The sequence below is a fragment of the Narcine bancroftii genome, chromosome 8 (genome assembly GCF_036971445.1).
Source record: "Narcine bancroftii isolate sNarBan1 chromosome 8, sNarBan1.hap1, whole genome shotgun sequence".
Classification (NCBI taxonomy): Eukaryota; Metazoa; Chordata; class Chondrichthyes; order Torpediniformes; family Narcinidae; genus Narcine; species Narcine bancroftii.
This window is the reverse complement of record NC_091476.1, coordinates 21664487-21681889: the sequence shown is the minus strand read 5'-3', so window position 1 is coordinate 21681889 and position 17403 is coordinate 21664487. Positions and strand designations below refer to the sequence as shown.

Sequence of the window (17403 nt, the reverse complement as noted above, 5' to 3'; positions counted from 1 at the left end):
TGGTAGAAAAAAATAAACAGGCAGACTATTTTTTAAATGAGGAGAAAATTGAAAATACCAAGATGCAAAAAGACCTGGAAGTTCTTGTCCAGGATAGCTTGAAGGTAAAATTGCATGTTGAATAGCAGTGAAGAAGACAAATCAGTGCTGGCATTAATTTCAAGAGGAAAGGAATACAAGGGCAGGGATGTGATGTTGAGGCTTTATAAGGCACAGGTGAGACCTCACTTGGAGCAGTTCGTGAGCCGTTCTGGGCTCCTCATTTAAGAAAATATGTGCTGTATTGGAGAGGGTTCAGAGGAGGTTCACAAGGATGATCCTGGGAATTAAAGGGTTATTATATGAGGAGCGTTGACAGCTCTTAGCCAGCACTAATTGAAATGTAGGAGAATGAGGGGGATCTCACTGAATCATTTCAAATGTTGAAAGATGTGGACAGAGTAGATGTAGAAAGGTTGATTCCCATGGTGGGTGGGAGTCTAGGTCAAGAGGGCACAACTTCAGGATTGAAGGGAAATGCATAGGAATTTCTTCAGCCAGAAAGTACTAAATCAGTGGAATTTGTTGCCACAGGCTATTGTGAAAGTCATTGGAAATGTTTAAGGCAGAGATTGATTGATTAGCCAGGGCATCAAAGATTATGAGGAGAAGGCTGAGTGGGAAAATGGATCAGCTCATGATTAAATGGTGGACCAGACTCAATGGGATGAATAACCAATGTCTGCTCCTATGTCCTATGGTCTTATCATCTTTAGCATCTCAAAAATGAATCATTTGCCGAAAAATACCAGGACCCTGACCTCCTGTAAATCTGGTTAAATTGATCAAAGATTTCCCTAAGGTTGTAGTTTAGTGACATTGAATGCTGGGAGTAGCTGGTTTAACTCCTGTTGAGGATAGTCATTGTGTGTCATTTTTATGGCTTGAATGTTGTCTGGGTGATGACCATTGAGCTGTGTTATAATCAAGAGATGAAAGCTAGCATTTTATTTGAGAAAAGCTCTCTGTGATCAAACACATTCTGCACAATTCTTGGCATATTCCAAGATTGTCTAAATGTTTCAGGTATCTAGAATAAATTTAACTGAAGAAGCTGACAGTTGAAATGTGTAAAACTGTGTACTTTCTTCATTGGTGGTATGTCAAAAAGAATGACTGTCAAATCACTAGGCCTTTGAAAGATAAATTGATGATACAGAAATGCTAGACAGCTTCTGAGGAAACCGTATAATGAATTTGATGTACATCACAGCTTACAGAGGATAAAAGAATCTAAATACTTGATTTTAGAGATTTCATGAGTGTAACTTAAGGTCAAGAGGAATTGCATGTGAATGTGTGCTTAAAGATGTCTTTGGCTTGGGTTCACGGACGAAGATTTATGGAGGGGGTAAAAAGTCCACGTCAGCTGCAGACTCGTTTGTGGCTGACAAGTCCGATGCGGGACAGGCAGACACGATTGCAGCGGTTGCAGGGGAAAATTGGTTGGTAGCGGATGGGTGTTGGGTTTTTCCTCCTTTGCCTTTTGTCAGTGAGGTAGGCTCTGCGGTCTTCTTCAAAGGAGGTTGCTGCCCGCCAAACTGTGAGGCGCCAAGATGCACGGTTTGAGGCGATATCAGCCCACTGGCGGTGGTCAATGTGGCAGGCACCAAGAGATTTCTTTAGGCAGTCCTTGTACCTTTTCTTTGGTGCACCTCTGTCACGGTGGCCAGTGGAGAGCTCGCCATATAACACGATCTTGGGAAGGCGATGGTCCTCCATTCTGGAGATGTGACCCATCCAGCGCAGCTGGATCTTCAGCAGCGTGGACTCGATGCTGTCGACCTCTGCCATCTCGAGTACTTCGACGTTAGGGATGTAAGCGCTCCAATGGATGTTGAGGATGGAGCGGAGACAACGCTGGTGGAAGCGTTCTAGGAGCCGTAGGTGGTGCCGGTAGAGGACCCATGATTCGGAGCCGAACAGGAGTGTGGGTATGACAACGGCTCTGTATACGCTTATCTTTGTGAGGTTTTTCAGTTGGTTGTTTTTCCAGACTCTTTTGTGTAGTCTTCCAAAGGCGCTATTTGCCTTGGCGAGTCTGTTGTCTATCTCATTGTCGATCCTTGCATCTGATGAAATGGTGCAGCCGAGATAGGTAAACTGGTTGACCGTTTTGAGTTTTGTGTGCCCGATGGAGATGTGGGGGGGCTGGTAATCATGGTGGGGAGCTGGCTGATGGAGGACCTCAGTTTTCTTCAGGCTGACTTCCAGGCCAAACATTTTGGCAGTTTCCGCAAAGCAGGACGTCAAGCGCTGAAGAGCTGGCTCTGAATGGGCAACTAAAGCGGCATCATCTGCAAAGAGTAGTTCACGGACAAGTTTCTCTTGTGTCTTGGTGTGAGTTTGCAGGCGCCTCAGATTGAAGAGACTGCCATCCGTGCGGTACCGGATGTAAACAGCGTCTTCATTGTTGGGGTCTTTCAAAGATGTGACATTGAATTAAAGGCTATCAGAGAATGTGGGACTCAGAAGGACTGTATTGTTGCTTACTTTAGGGCACCATTTGGGGTAGGTAATGGCATGAGTTTTGTGGGAGATTCTCCTTCCAGAATAGAATTCATGTGATGATGTTCCCTCTGGATTTATCAGCCATTTCTATTTTAATTTTTATGGAGATATCAAAATAACTGCATGATTGACAAAGGCAAAAAAAAATCATCTCACTTTGCAGGATAATATTAGCAACTTCCTACATAATTGGCAATATTTCGCCATGGTCATTGCTGCTACAGTATAGACAACAGACTCGCCAAGGCAAATAGCGCCTTTGGAAGACTACACAAAAGAGTCTGGAAAAACAACCAACTGAAAAACCTCACAAAGATAAGCGTATACAGAGCCGTTGTCATACCCACACTCCTGTTCGGCTCCGAATCATGGGTCCTCTACCGGCATCACCTATGGCTCCTAGAACGCTTCCACCAGCGTTGTCTCCGCTCTATCCTCAACATTCATTGGAGCGCTTTCATCCCTAACGTCGAAGTACTCGAGATGGCAGAGGTCGACAGCATCGAGTCCACGCTGCTGAAGATCCAGCTGCGCTGGTTGGGTCACGTCTCCAGAATGGAGGACCATCGCCTTCCCAAGATCGTGTTATATGGCGAGCTCTCCACTGGCCACCGTGACAGAGGTGCACCAAAGAAAAGGTACAAGGACTGCCTAAAGAAATCTCTTGGTGCCTGCCACATTGACCACCGCCAGTGGGCTGATATCGCCTCAAACCATGCATCTTGGCGCCTCACAGTTCGGCGGGCAGCAACCTCCTTTGAAGAAGACCGCAGAGCCCACCTCACTGACAAAAGGCAAAGGAGGAAAAACCCAACACCCAACCCCAACCAACCAATTTTCCCCTGCAACCGCTGCAACCGTGTCTGCCTGTCCCACATTGGACTTGTCAGCCACAAACGAACCTGCAGCTGACGTGGACATTTACCGCCTCCATAAATCTTTGTCCGCGAAGCCAAGCCAAGGAAGGAGATTTCTCAACATGAATGTGGTCCCTGAGTTCTGTCAGTCATCTGTTGTATTTTCTGAAAATGCTCTCCAATATCAGACTCCTCATGGATTTAATTCACTTCATTAGGAGAGCTTAACAACACTACAATGAACTTGCACTTACACTGGGCTGGAAAATCCACCCAAGAAGTATTCTACAGGTGAGACGTGGCACAGAAACTGCATCTTTATGACAATGGAGACAATAGCCTCAAGTCATAGATAGTTTGCTTTCAAGATTCTTAGTTGGTTTTAATTGGTCCTTTGGCAATTTAAGTGTTTTGATTTTTGAGAGGTCTGATCAAAGGTCATTTGTATGGAGTGAAGGTGGAAGCTAACAGGACTAGCAGCGGTAATGAGTTGAGAGCTGGAAGGAATGCACGAGTTCCCAAGCTCAGGATAATTCGTTTCAAAGTGAAAATGAACTTGGTTCATTTACCAAATGGTGTTAGAAATGTTTTCAATCAAATAAAAACAATGTTATGCTATCAAGGGCAGATATTTAATTGGTTGGTCTGATTCACATACAATGAACATACAAATTTATATTTGTTTTATTCGATTACATGGTTTAGATTGGAGTACCTGAAGCACGTTCTCCCACCAGGATCATCCAGTGTCATAAGAGCTAGAAGAAGCAGCTGCTTCTCTTCCAATATTGTCTGGAATAAAGAGGGCCAAAAGAGGAAAGAATAAAATTTACATTTACTGTCGTCCAACATCCTCTAATATTACCTGTCTACTATTGAAATAAATGATTAATAATTCATGACCTCAGCTGAGGTCTGATTGAAAGTAAACGATTCCCTCCTGCACAAATCAGGACAGAGCAAATAGTGCAGCCATAGTGAGCATATAATGACAAGGTTCTCTGCTTGGCCATCAGGCCATGTTACAGTTGTTTAGATTTTCAACAGATAAAAGTGCCCTTTATGTAATAGGGAGTAACAGTTTGCATATTGAATGGTATTGAACCTATCAAGATCGGCTGGAGCAAATTTCCACGAATATGTTAGCAAGCTTTGAAACCACTGAAACTATTGCAAGTTGGCAACTTCAGAAGAAGAGAAATTCATAGGAAAAGAGAATGATTTACAGACAGTCCAAAAGCCATTCTTTTCTTTGTAGTAGAAAAGTGCCCAGCAAGAGTGTAAAATCGGCCTTGATCCATAATGTCTTCCATAAGCCACCATTGAACTCACGTAAGAACTGCCATTCTTTTTGCATCACCTTCAGAATTTATTTTCACCCTCTTTATTTCTTCAATTCCTTTAGGTAATTGAGGTGGAACATGGTACTATGGGCATGTCTGGGCATGTCCTCACTGGGCTGGGCAGGCTGGCCTGCTTTCTGTACCTGTAGCCCCTCCCCATAAGGTCCCCTAATAAAGGCTGAGAACCCTAGTCTCCTTGCTCATATCTGCCTTGGACATGAGCCAACAGCATGTAGAGGCATGCCTGGGTTTTCTGATTAATAAAGCCTTTGACTGCTTGCTTCATGTCTGCAGGTGGCCATTGATCGTGCTACAGTAATCTTATCCATTTCAAGGTTTTTTGAAAGAAATTAATTCTCCAGTGTATTTTTATTGTTGATTGGCCTTCGGAACGTGCTACTGCCTTGAAATACAAAAGATGGGGGTGTATTTCAACCTAAATATTTTTCCAACAGACTTGACTTCTGCTTTAATATATCTTGGTTGTGCCAAGATATTTTTTTATCTCCTGATAAAATTTTGTTTCAGGATATTGACATTTATGGAGGTAATATGACTTGACTTAATAGCCTTCCTGGATCAGCATTGAACACAATTGCTTTCAACATCAAACCCTTTCCCATTTGACTGCTGTTGACAAAATGAAACATTAAAAATGCTACTGTTCAGGATAATCACAAATAATTTTCTTTTCAAATAGTCTGCTAGGATGTTTACTGCAGAACTTGGAATATGACAAATAAACATTCTCTATTCTCATAATGTTGTACAGTTGGGCAGAGGGGAGGATGGTTCCATTTTTGTACTTTACTTAAGAGGGCCATGCTAACTTTCCTGAGTCAGGAGTGAAAGTGATCTGTCAGCTCTTGCCAAAATCTGTGCATGGACTATCAGTCTAAGCTACCACTGCAACAACAAGCACTGCAACGAAACAATCAAAAATTACCTGAATTACAATGCATCTTTAAAAGTAATAGTCAATTGAACTAATAAAGTGACATTTTTCAAAAGGAAAATGCTGCAAATCTGAAATAAAATGGAAAATGATGGTCAGGTGGTGTCTGTGGAGTAAGAAAGAAATAATATTCTAAATTGATCATGCTTTCACAGCAGAGTGGTAAGAAAAAAAATCACTGATTTGAAAGATTGTTTCTTTCTCTGCAGTGGCTGCCTGACTTACAAAAAATTCCATTGTTTTCTATTTTTAAGGCACTTTTAACATTTGTGGATATTTACATAATATTTGCATGTTTGAATGGAAAATTGAATAAAACTCTAAACTGATGCTATTTTGAGTACAATTTGTGCTTTTCCACACAAAGTGAACATTCCATCAATTCTGCCATGAGCTTAAATTCTGAATCTTCTGTCTTAGATCCCAGAGTAATATCTGTTGAACATAATTGCTTCTGGCATTTCGGGATCAAATTCAACAAAGTGCTTGGAATTAATGTATAAACTTTTAACCATGAAAGTTATATGTCATTTCATTGATAGTTCAGAAGCACTGCAGATGCATCTAAAATGAGCTATTTACTCATTTAAACTTGACATCATTGGATTTCTTTTGAGTTCTGATGGTCAACTTCAAAATGAATTATTCACATATTTAAACGCCATTAATCTTGGTCTTAAACAATTTAACCAACAAAAATTCAGAAGTGACCATAGAATTATTCCCCCCCCCCTTATTGTATCAGCATGTCTAAAACTGTTTGCAGCTGGTGCCTGAACTTGAACAAACATTGATAACACTGAAATTGTGTTAAACAACCTTCATTTTTGCAAAATAGCATATCCAGTTTCTTTAAATAGATGTTTTCCTATGCAATTAGTAATTCCTCTTTTATATTTACAGAGATAAGTAACTCATCAATACCCTTTGGTGCCCTATCAATAGCTCAAAAGACTAGAGTTATGGAACTATAGACTTTTATTTACAATTAACTTGATGGTTACGCAGGCCATCTGGGGAGGGGTTATAGTGTTGGATCCTTTATACAGGGTCAAGAGGGAGGAGCCATGGGTACAGTCACAGGACAGAGCAGAGCCACATTAATGAGTGTACAGCAGTTCACCACACCTTTGTTAATAGACCTTGTGATAACAGTACAGTTAACGTAGCGGTGAGCGCAATGCTATTATAGCACCAGCAACCTGGGTTCAAAACCAGCACTGCCAATATGGCTTTCCTCGAGATGCTCTGGTTTCCTCCCACCCTTCAAAACATACAAGTGTTGTAGGTATTTGGGTGGCATGTTACCATGCTGTATGTCTAAATTTAAAACTCACAATAGAGTTTTAAACAAAAATAATTACATTGAAATATTGTTTCTTCTCAGTTGCAGGCTGACTTGCCAAAAAAATTTTTTTTTCTGTTTTTAAGGCAGTTTTAAAATTTGTTGATATGCAAATAAGTTTGAGTGGAAATTTGAATTAAAATCTCAAAACAATCAATTTTGAGTATAATGTTTACTTTTTCTTATATTCTATCAATTCTGTCATCACATTTTAATCAATGTATGTTGACTTTAGCAGCAAATGACATCAATAATTAGCATTTACACTGCCCTATCAATGTTCCAAAATAACTCAAATGGCTTAAAAGCTCATCACCTACACGTAGTGCAAATTGTTAAACCCCACCTTCACAATTCAAAAAAAAACTCCCATGTATTTTGAAGGAAAACAATTTTTAACAGGAAAAAGAAGACTGGTTGAGGGAGATAAGAAAATAAATTGCCAAAATTTACCAAAAACGACTGTGCTCACAAACTAAGTGGATTCAAGGATAGACTGATTCAAATATATGAATGTTTAACTTGAATGGGCACGTTCTGATCTTTGCTTGCACACCGGTGAGCTGCATTTCTCGACAGATTGAACTGAAGAGTTAGTCCTGCAGGCATTCTCAAATTCCACACTGTAAAAAAAATCTGTATGTGATATGAATACTAAACACAGCAAAAAACCATATATACTAAATATAGCTGCAATAACTAAGGACATGCCTTGCATCCGTGGCAAATTCTCTCAATCTAACTTTTACTTTTCCAAACAGTTGAAAGATACGATAATATTTTTGCAGCACAAATTTGTTTCATTCCATTTTTATTCATCAACCAAATTGTTTAATTTAGATGTGAACTTACTTATTATGCACAAATCCATCCGAGGATTTACACAAACCTGGATAGACGGCATTGTGCTTGATTTGAATGATAATGTGAGTTAAATTCCTTTTATGATTGTTAGAGAATCTAGAAATATATATGTAAAAAGCTGACTCCAGTTAAGCAATCATAAAATTGAAGAAATACTCTACTGGTCAGTTAATCAGTTTTAGGGAAGGAGTCTGGTCATCTCTATTATTCACAGTTGACTTTAATTTGAAATAATCCAGCATGCAATCAATTACAATATATGAACACACACCAGCACTGTAGGAGCCTCTTCAGCCGAGACTCCTCTTCCCATAAACTGCAAATTCAAGCAACCAGCAAAAAAATTGAGGAAAATAAATACTTTTTAAAAATTAAAATTGTAAATGCCAATGTTCTCTGAAGTAACACATAAGCCTTTGGTGAAGATGTGAGCAAATACAGTACAGTACCCCATGTCCGAAATGCTTGGGAGCAGATATTTTTTTGGTTTTTGGGGTTTTTTTTTCTGTTTTCAGAGCAATGGAACTAAGCAGCACCTCAGCAACAACAGAATACATGTATCAGCGGTTAAACAGCAACAACAAACAACGGCAGGCTTTTTGAGCGCTGACATGACGCCACAAGTGGAAAATTCATGTAAAATAATGTTTAGTACTTTACAAAAGAAAAACTTGATCTCTACTTACAAAAGAAGACCGCCTCCATGACACCTCCCCACTGCCGCTGCCAGACCCGACACCTCCCTGACTATGGTCCCCGCTCCTGCGTGGGAGCCCAAGGTGACTTCTTCAATGTGGATGGCACCATGCCTGATGTTGAAAATGGAGTTGGCATCGGCACTCCCGCTGCAACCAATGCTGAAGACTTGGACCCAGCCCCAATTGGCATTTTCTCGGCCAGAAGCAAAGATTTTGTTATTATAATCAAACTGGTGCCAATAGCGTCAGAGCCCCCCACATGGGCAAGTCAGGTGTTGAATCTTTTTCAACTTGTGAAGCTATGTCGGCACTAAAAAATTTGGTTTTTCGATCTTTTCAGTTTTCAGATCTTCGAATACAGGGTATTCAGCCAGCAGTGGTCATGCTTTGCTCATCACCGCTGTTTGAATAAAGCTGTATTTGAATAATTGTGTTGCCCAGGATGAAGAGCTAGTTGATGCTGCTTGCCATTGGGGTGACTCTCTTAAGGAATCTCTTTATCCCTGCTTAGTCAAAGTATTTATCGTTATTAAGTATATAATGAAGGCTTTATCTCTAAACTTGGGGGAGGGGAATTAAATATGATGGTAGAACGGTTAATGTAGAGGTTAACACAACCCTGTTACAGCGTCAGCGAGCAGTGTTCAAATTTAAACTTCATTTTCAATTTTGTAAGTTACTAAAATTTCTTCATTAAAAAGGGAACTTTACATAATTACTTTCTATTTTGCAGGGTCATTTGTATTTTAACCTGTTTGTTCTTAATGCTGATATATTAGTTAGGGAATATGAGTCTCAAGTAACTGGAACATTCGCGTATCCTCCATCTACCATTATCTATAGGTCTCGGATACCTGGGGTTTTTTACCTCATTTAATCTTGTAAACCTCCATCAAATCTCCCCTCATTCTTATTCGCTCTAAGGAATAAAGTCCTAACCTGTTTAATCTTTCCCTGCAACTCAATTCCTGAAGACCTGGCAACATCCTAATAAATCTTCCCTGCACTCTTTCAATCTTACTGGTATCCTTCCTGAAGTTAGGCAACCAGAACTGCACTCAATATTCCAAATTTGGCCTCACCAATGTCTTAAACAACTTCAACATAACATCCCAACTCCTATACTCTATACTTTGATTTATAAAGAATAAGATGCCAAAAGCTTTCTTTACAACCCTGTCCACCTGTGATACAACCTTTAGGAAACAAAGTATCTGTATTCCCAGATTTCTTTGCTCCTCTGCACTCCTTAATGCCCTACCATTTACTGTATATATCCTACCATGGTTTTCCCTTCAAACTGATCCATCAAAGTCCATCTGCCATTTTTGGCCCACTCTCCCAGTTGGTCCAGATCCCTCTGCAAGCTTTGAAAATCTTCCTTGGTGTCCTATCTTTGTGTCATTTCTAATCTAATTTACCACATTATCATCCAAACAATAAACAATAATGGCCCCAAAACAGATCCCTGAGGCACATCACTAGTCATAGGCCTCCAGTCTGAAAAGCAACCATCCACTACCACTCTCTGTTTTCTCCCACACAGCCAATTTCGAATCCAGTTTACAACCTCTCCATGGATACCTAGTGTCTTAACCTTCTGAAACCATGCTCAAAGTCATGCTGACTGTCCTTAATCAGCCCACAGCTCTCCAAATTCCTATATATCCTATTTCTCAGAACTCCTTCCAATAATTTACCTACTACTACTGACGTTAGGATAACCGACCTATAATTACCTGGTTTATTTTTGGACACTTTTGTAAACAACGGAACAACATGACCTACCCTCCAATCCTCTTGCACCTCACCTGTGGCTAAGGACATTTTGAATATATCTGCCAGCGCCCCTGCAATTTCTACATTAGTCTCCCTCAAGGTCCGAGGGAATATCGAATCCAGCCTGGGGGATTTATCTACCTTTATTTGCAGCAAGAGCCTCCTTAATCTCCATATGTTCCATGACTCCTGTTTGTTTTCCTTCCATCCTAATACACTGTCAGTTTCCTGAGTAAATAGTGATGCAAAAAAAACTGTTTATAATCTCCCCATTACATGATGCTCCACACGTAGTTAACCACTCTGATCCTCTAGGGCAGTGGTTCCTAACCTTTTCCTTTCCACTCACATACTACTTTAAGTATTCCCTATGCCATAAGTGTTCTGTGATTAGTAAATGATTGCTTAAGGTGGTATGTGAGTGGGAAGGGAAGGTTGAGAATCACTGCTCTAGACCCAATTATTACTGAAATATTTTGCTTGAGAAAAATTGTCATTGGCCCATTTCCTTTGGAGTTATGAAACCGTGCACATAACAAATCAGTTTGGAATGATTCAAACTTTTTCTTTCCACCCACATACCACCTGAAGCAATCCCTTATTAATCACAGAGCACCTATGGCATAGGGAATACTTAAAGTGGTATGTGAGTGGAAAGTAAAAGGTTGCGAAGCACTGCTCGGGGGGACCAATTTTGTCCCTTACAATCCTTTTACTCTTCATATACTTAAAGAACCTCTTTGGGTTTACCTTCCCATTATCTGCTACTATATGTTTGATTCAATCCATTAGATGCTACTATTTGTTTGGTTCAGTCCTTGTCCTAATGAATAGTAAAGGTCAGAGCAATGGAAATCAATATTAAGGAATTCTTGGCCACATGTTGCAGCAGATCTTTCAGATGATTAAACACTACAATCTGGCTGTGCTGGTGGTAAGAGATTAAATGTTTGAGGTGGTGGAAGGATAACAACACTGTGTCTTCACTTGCTTTGAATGGTTTTGAAACTGCACCCATCCATGTGATTCCATAACTCACCCAGCTTGATCCTTGCTAATACTGTAGAATCTGGTGATGAGTCATTCATCACCTGATAACCATCTCTGAACAAAGCTTCTGGTTAATGATGACCCTGAAGCTGTTGATAGTCTTTCACGGCAAGAAAAAGCAATTAAATTCTCTCCTTTTTGAGATAGTCGTTGCCTGACATTCATTTGGCAAGTGTAACCCACCACCTACCTATCCAAGCTTAAATATTAACACAGTCCTTCTTGCATTTTGATGTTGTGAATGCAACTGGACATTAACAATCATCAGTAAGCATTCTAGCTTTTTGGCGGCACAGTTGGTGTTGCGGTTACAGCAACGCATTTACAGCATCAGCGATCGGGACCTGGGTTTGAATCTCATGCTTTTTGTAAGGTGTTTGTTCATTCTCCCCGTGCCTTGAGTTTGTTTTCCTCATGGGATCCGGTTTCCTCCCTTCATTTGAAATGCATCAGGGGGTGTAGGTTAATTGGGTGTAAATTGGGCAGCTCGGACTTGTGGGCCGAAGTGGCCTGTTACAATCTGTATGTCTAAATTTAAATTGAAAAAATAATGGGGTGAATATTCTTCCTTATCTAGAATGATCAGTTAGCAATTTGTGAAGAGATAAAAGGATACAGACAAATTAAGTTGGTGGGCAAGAAGTTCACAGATGGAATAAAATATCAAAAAATGTGGAAGCAAGAATGGAAAAAGCAAATTACTTATTTATTGCAAGGGAGAAAACTATTCAGCCCATTGGATCCATGCTGCTTCTGGATAGTTATTCCCCTCCCCCATCCCACCCCCTGTTTCCACAGTGAAATGGTGACAGAGAACAAGTTGGGCTGAGGGCATTTAGTTACATGGGTAAATTTGGGCAGTGCGGGCTTATGGACCAGAAGGACTATTACCATGCTGCATCTGAGAATCAGAATTTATTGTCGTGAACATGTCACAAAATTTGTTTTGCAGCAGCATCTGAGTGAAAACATTTATAAAAACCACATTGCAAAATACATAGAACTAGTTGAAGAAAAAGATAAGGTAAGGTAATGTCTGTGGTTCATTGTGAATTCAGAGACCTGTTCTTGTGCCACTGAGTGCTCATCTTCAGGCTCCTGTACCTTTTTTCCCGATAGTAGCAGAATGAAGAGGGTGGTGAGGGTCCTTGAGGATAGAGACTGCTTTCTAAAGACACCGCCCTCTTGTACATGTTCTCGATGGAGTAAAAGACTGGTGCCCGTGATGTGGCAGGGTGAGTTAACAACCCTCGAGTTTTTTTCTTGTCCTGAGCTCAGTACCAGACAGTGATGGAACCAGCCAGAATGCTCTCTAATTTTTAAATAAAAGAGACGCTGCAGATGCTGAAAACTGGAGAAGCACACAAAATGCTGAAGGAATAGATAGTCAACCTTTTGGTCTAAACACTTCATCAGAAATCACATGGCCTCCCCCTTGCTGTATAATACTACACCTCTGGTTTATTCTCTCTCACATTCCCATAACACCAGTTTGCTTACTTTTGCCACTTATATTCATGAAGGAGCAATTTTACAGTGGTCAGTCAACCTATTGTTAGTCCATAAAGCACAGCACAGGAAAAAGCCTTTTCACCCACAATGTCTGTGCCAAATATGCTCAAATTGAACAAACCCCAACTGACTCCACATGAACCAAATCTCTCCATTCCCTGTATTTTTATGTGCCTGTCTAAATGCCATATTAAATGTCACTATTGTATCTGCTTACAGCACCCCCTCCCTCAACCCACCCCATTCTCTAGCAGCTGGTTCAAAGCACCTACCGCTCTGTGTTTAAAAAAAACTTGCCTCGCAAATCTCCTTTAATTGCTATCACTTCAGAGATATACCCTCCAGTATTTAACATTTCCAACCTGGGAATAAAATCTGACTATCTACCATTTCTATGCCTTTTATAATTTAATAAACCTATTGGTAGTCCCCTCAGCCTCCAATTTAATTTATTCAATCTCTCTCTCATCTCAGCAACATCACAGTGAACCTTTTGCACCTTCTCCAATGCCTCCCCATCTTTCCTGTAAGACAATGACCAGAACGCCACATAATACTCCATCTGTATCCAAATCATATTTTATACAGTTGCAACAGGGAAGTTTTGATGTAACTTTGTTGGATGGTGGCGAGACTCCAGCGAAAAATGGCGGCACTGTTGGAGTTTCTGTAAATCAGCGCTGCTACTGGTACAGATTCAGGAGAGTGGATACACAGCACTGCTCGGAAGGATTCAATAGCCCGATCCTAATGCCGATAGCTTTATACAGGCTTTAAATAGCCTATTAGAGGAGCTGATGGTGTTTTATTTTAAACTCCTGCAACCACATCTCCGATCCCAAAAAGGTGGTGCCTGTGCTTGCCAGCAGCCACGAGGGGTTGCAGTCTGGGAAGCAGTGGACCAGCGCAGGATGCCAGAAATGGGGTCGATGATCATGGAACCAGACCATTGAAGGCCTCAGTGGCTGAGGGACCCGCCACAGGCTGCAGGCAACGTAGTCGGGAAACCCACACAGGCTATGGGCTGTGAGAGAATGGCTCATGTGAACCAGGTACCGGAGACGGGATTTAAGAGGGCCAGAAGGGCTCCCGATGGGATTCAGATGCTGAAGACTTCTTGATCATGTCAGAGGTTTGGATCTGGAGCTTAGGTTCTCAATGAATTGAACAGCAGTCTGTGTGGCTACAGAGGAAACCCGCGCAGACATGGAGAGTAGGTACAAACTCTTTACAGACAATGCAGGATTCGAACCTTGGTCTCAATTGCTGGCTCCGTAACAGTGTTGTGCTAACTGCTACGCCATCTGTGCCACCCTATGGTACCTGTCTCTCTGTTGAGGACAGACAGCATGATGGCTCACACTTCCCTGCATGGTACATGGACCCCATTGTCTGCACAGGTGATTCCTGCATCCAGAAAGGAATTTTGATGACAGTGACTGAATAATTTGACCCTTGGAACTGTCCCAGAGTGCTGAGTGTTGAAGACAGCTCCTACTCACCGTTATGAAGAACAGTGCTGTAAATGGTTTGATTCTTAACAACTTTTTTCGAAAATTGGTAAATTTAAACCAACCAGGGTTTGAAGAATTCCTCTTTCTGACCACAGAGCTGCCATTCTTCTTAAGCTGTCTAAATCACTCAAATCTTCTGCACTGATAAAATACATGATATTCTGCACTTTGTGACTGGTCTGCATGACCCCATGCTGAAAATGAAAATAATTTCCAGCATCTACCATTCCGTTTAACTCAAATTTTTAGTGCTTTGAGCTTTTTAATGGGATCAAAAGGCAAGCTAACCATTCTCTAACTCATCTTCAGATGTGGAGTAAGTGTGTAATGAAACCCCAATTTGTGATCTGTGCTATGTACTGGCTTAAGAACTGAGGCAATTAAGTTGCTGCCTCCAGTTCAATCTCTAACCTGTCTTTGTGCTAAAGGCATGACTGAAATGCTGTTTTGAGGACAAGATAAAAGGAACTGAAGGGGAAAAAAATCTCAAAGGATCCTGCAGAAGGATGTTGAGTGTGTAGTGAACCAGTGAAGACTTCAATTCACAAAGGAAATTAAAACACAAAGCAGGAGAAACTCAGCAAGTCAAGCAGTGTCCTTTATATAGCAAAGGTAAAAATATATAACCGGTGTTGGGCTGGGGCCCTTCATCAAAGTATGGAAAAATGTCAGCAGGTATCCAAAGAGTAGGGGAGAGGAGTGGTCACAAAGGCAGGAGATGATAGGTGGAGAAAGGAGGGAGGGGACAGCAGCGATCAAGGGAAATAAAAATTAAGGGAGAGGGAAGGGAAGGAGGAGATTGGGAAGGGGGAGGGGTAAGAGGTGAGCAGGTTAGCAGAAACTGAAAAAGTCGATGTTAATGCCATCTGGCCAGACGGAAAGTCAGGTGTTGTTCCTCCAATTTGCGGATCATCTTGGTGGGACAGGTCATAATGCCATGGACAGACACGAGTGTGGGAGTGTGATATAGAACTGAAATGATTGGCCACTGGAAGGTCTCTGTCACTGGTGTAGAAGGAGCGAAGGTGTTCAGCAAACCAATCTCCCAATCTGTCCCCAGACTCTCCAATGTATATAGAAGGAAATTACAGTACTTCTATTTCATGTTCTATAACAGATATTGATTTGAGTTATGTTATTCTATATACAACTGACTCATTTGCAAAGATATTTCAGAGGGCAATTTAAACTCAACCACATTGCTGTGAGTCTGATGTTACATGTTGGACAAATTGGGCCAGACACTGTAGTAAATGGGTTTTACAAGTTGACAATTTTACAGTAATCATTACAGATGCCAGCATCTTTTTCTAGATACATATGTTAGCCGAATTTAAATTCATCTGTCGTGAATTCATAACTATGGATTATCAGCGTTGGCAAATGTATTATCAGTCTTTTAAAATAAAAACTATGCTAAAATATTCCTTAATATGAATGATGGGGCTTGCAGTGACAGTCTATTGCAATTCATCAGTGTATCATGACAAAGGCATACCAAAAACATCTCAGCCATATTTTAAGATGCATTGGATCAGTTTGTGTTTTATGCTTTGTATATTTCACAGAGATTCAAGGGACTAAATGGGTTTAAACAATGGAGGATCAGGTACAGAGGATTAGGAATTCAAAAAACTGGAAATCAGAGATCAGGCCATCAAGGGCTGAGACTATGCAAAGTATGATGGAGGGGGAGGACATTGGAGGGTGTGGCAGTTCAAGAAGGTTTGGGACAGTGAGGGAATAAGCATTGAGGGGTGCAGCATCAAGAATTGAATCATCAGGAATTGGCTATTATGATTGAGAAGTTGATGAAGGAGAAAAAAACAATGAAAGCAGAGGAGTGGTAGAGTAGAAAATACTCAAGACTACCTGAAAATAGATACCACCTTAAACTCCCCATGTAAGATTGAGCATCCTTTAGCTAATGCAGAGACAGCCCTCCACTCTCTAGTGAAGTTCTATTTCTTAATGAGTGGCTTATGTCTCTTGCAGGGATTAGGTGCACAAAATAATTTTGCACAAGTGGTGACAAAACCTGCCTTGCACATTGTTTGGTGTTACTGCAAATCCCAAGTAGTCTCTGTATGCATGGAATTCATATCTACAAAGAACTTGAGAAAAATCCTGGAAACTGCATGACCTGTGCAAAAAATATATTGTGTAATGTTAAAGAATTTCTAGCCATAGATATTTAACAAATAAACACTTGCTTTAGGGTAGGTATTTTAATGTGTATACCAGATTCATATACTGTATTTGGGATTCATGGTTTGTCAGTAGATATTATGAAAAAGCAAGTGCAAACCCAGTAACTTTGGAAATAGATATTGTTAGTAAACAACTCTTGTAAAGTTTCATGCATTTCAGTCCCTTTCAAACCTTGAGCAAGCAAGATGAGAGTCCAGACTGTGATAAGAGAGGCCTCAGGAGATGTGAGGCTGCAGCATGAGATAAGAACCAAGCAGCTGAGAAAAAGTCACTGTATATGTGTGAAAAAGAAAAAGTGTATATCATGGCTAACGTGATTTATGGTGTGAAAAATAAAAAATTTTTAAAAAAAACCAAGCAGCTGCAGAGGTCCACACAATGTGTGTGATAACCTGGTAATAAGAACAGAACTTTCACAGATTGGTACTGGAAATAAAAAGGATGAAGGTAGGCAAGCCATGAGTCTCATTGTCTGTCACTGAAGGATACAGAATTAAATTTTTATTTAAAAACACGGAAGCAGAAAAGTAGGTTAGGAGTCATCCATTCAGACTTTCATGTCTGATCTGTTATTCAGTACAATCATGGGGTGCTCTTCTATTTGCTTGTTTTTTTTTACCCTGGGGAAGGGCATGGAACATAATGTGGAGAATGTTCATGTGTTAGAGCATTTGAGATCAAGAGAGAGGTGGTGTGGGCTAAACAAAATTTTATATAGCTGCAAC

General features: G+C 40.6%; 1 protein-coding gene across 39 annotated transcripts in view; it reads left to right on the top strand.

Moving 5' to 3' along the window:
- The window catches only part of cox11 (cytochrome c oxidase assembly homolog 11 (yeast)), a 368290-nt gene that overhangs the window by 298851 nt on the left and 52036 nt on the right, over positions 1–17403 (top strand). For 4 of the 39 annotated variants that reach the window (XM_069893143.1, XM_069893141.1, XM_069893147.1 and 1 more), the window contains one exon: positions 12394–12465. The exons of 33 other annotated variants lie outside the window; for them this stretch is intronic. The gene's annotated coding sequence lies outside the window, so the exon portion shown is untranslated. The remainder of the gene's footprint in view (positions 1–12393; positions 12466–17403) is intronic. 2 more of the 39 variants (XM_069893144.1, XM_069893142.1) reach the window with 1 other exon arrangement.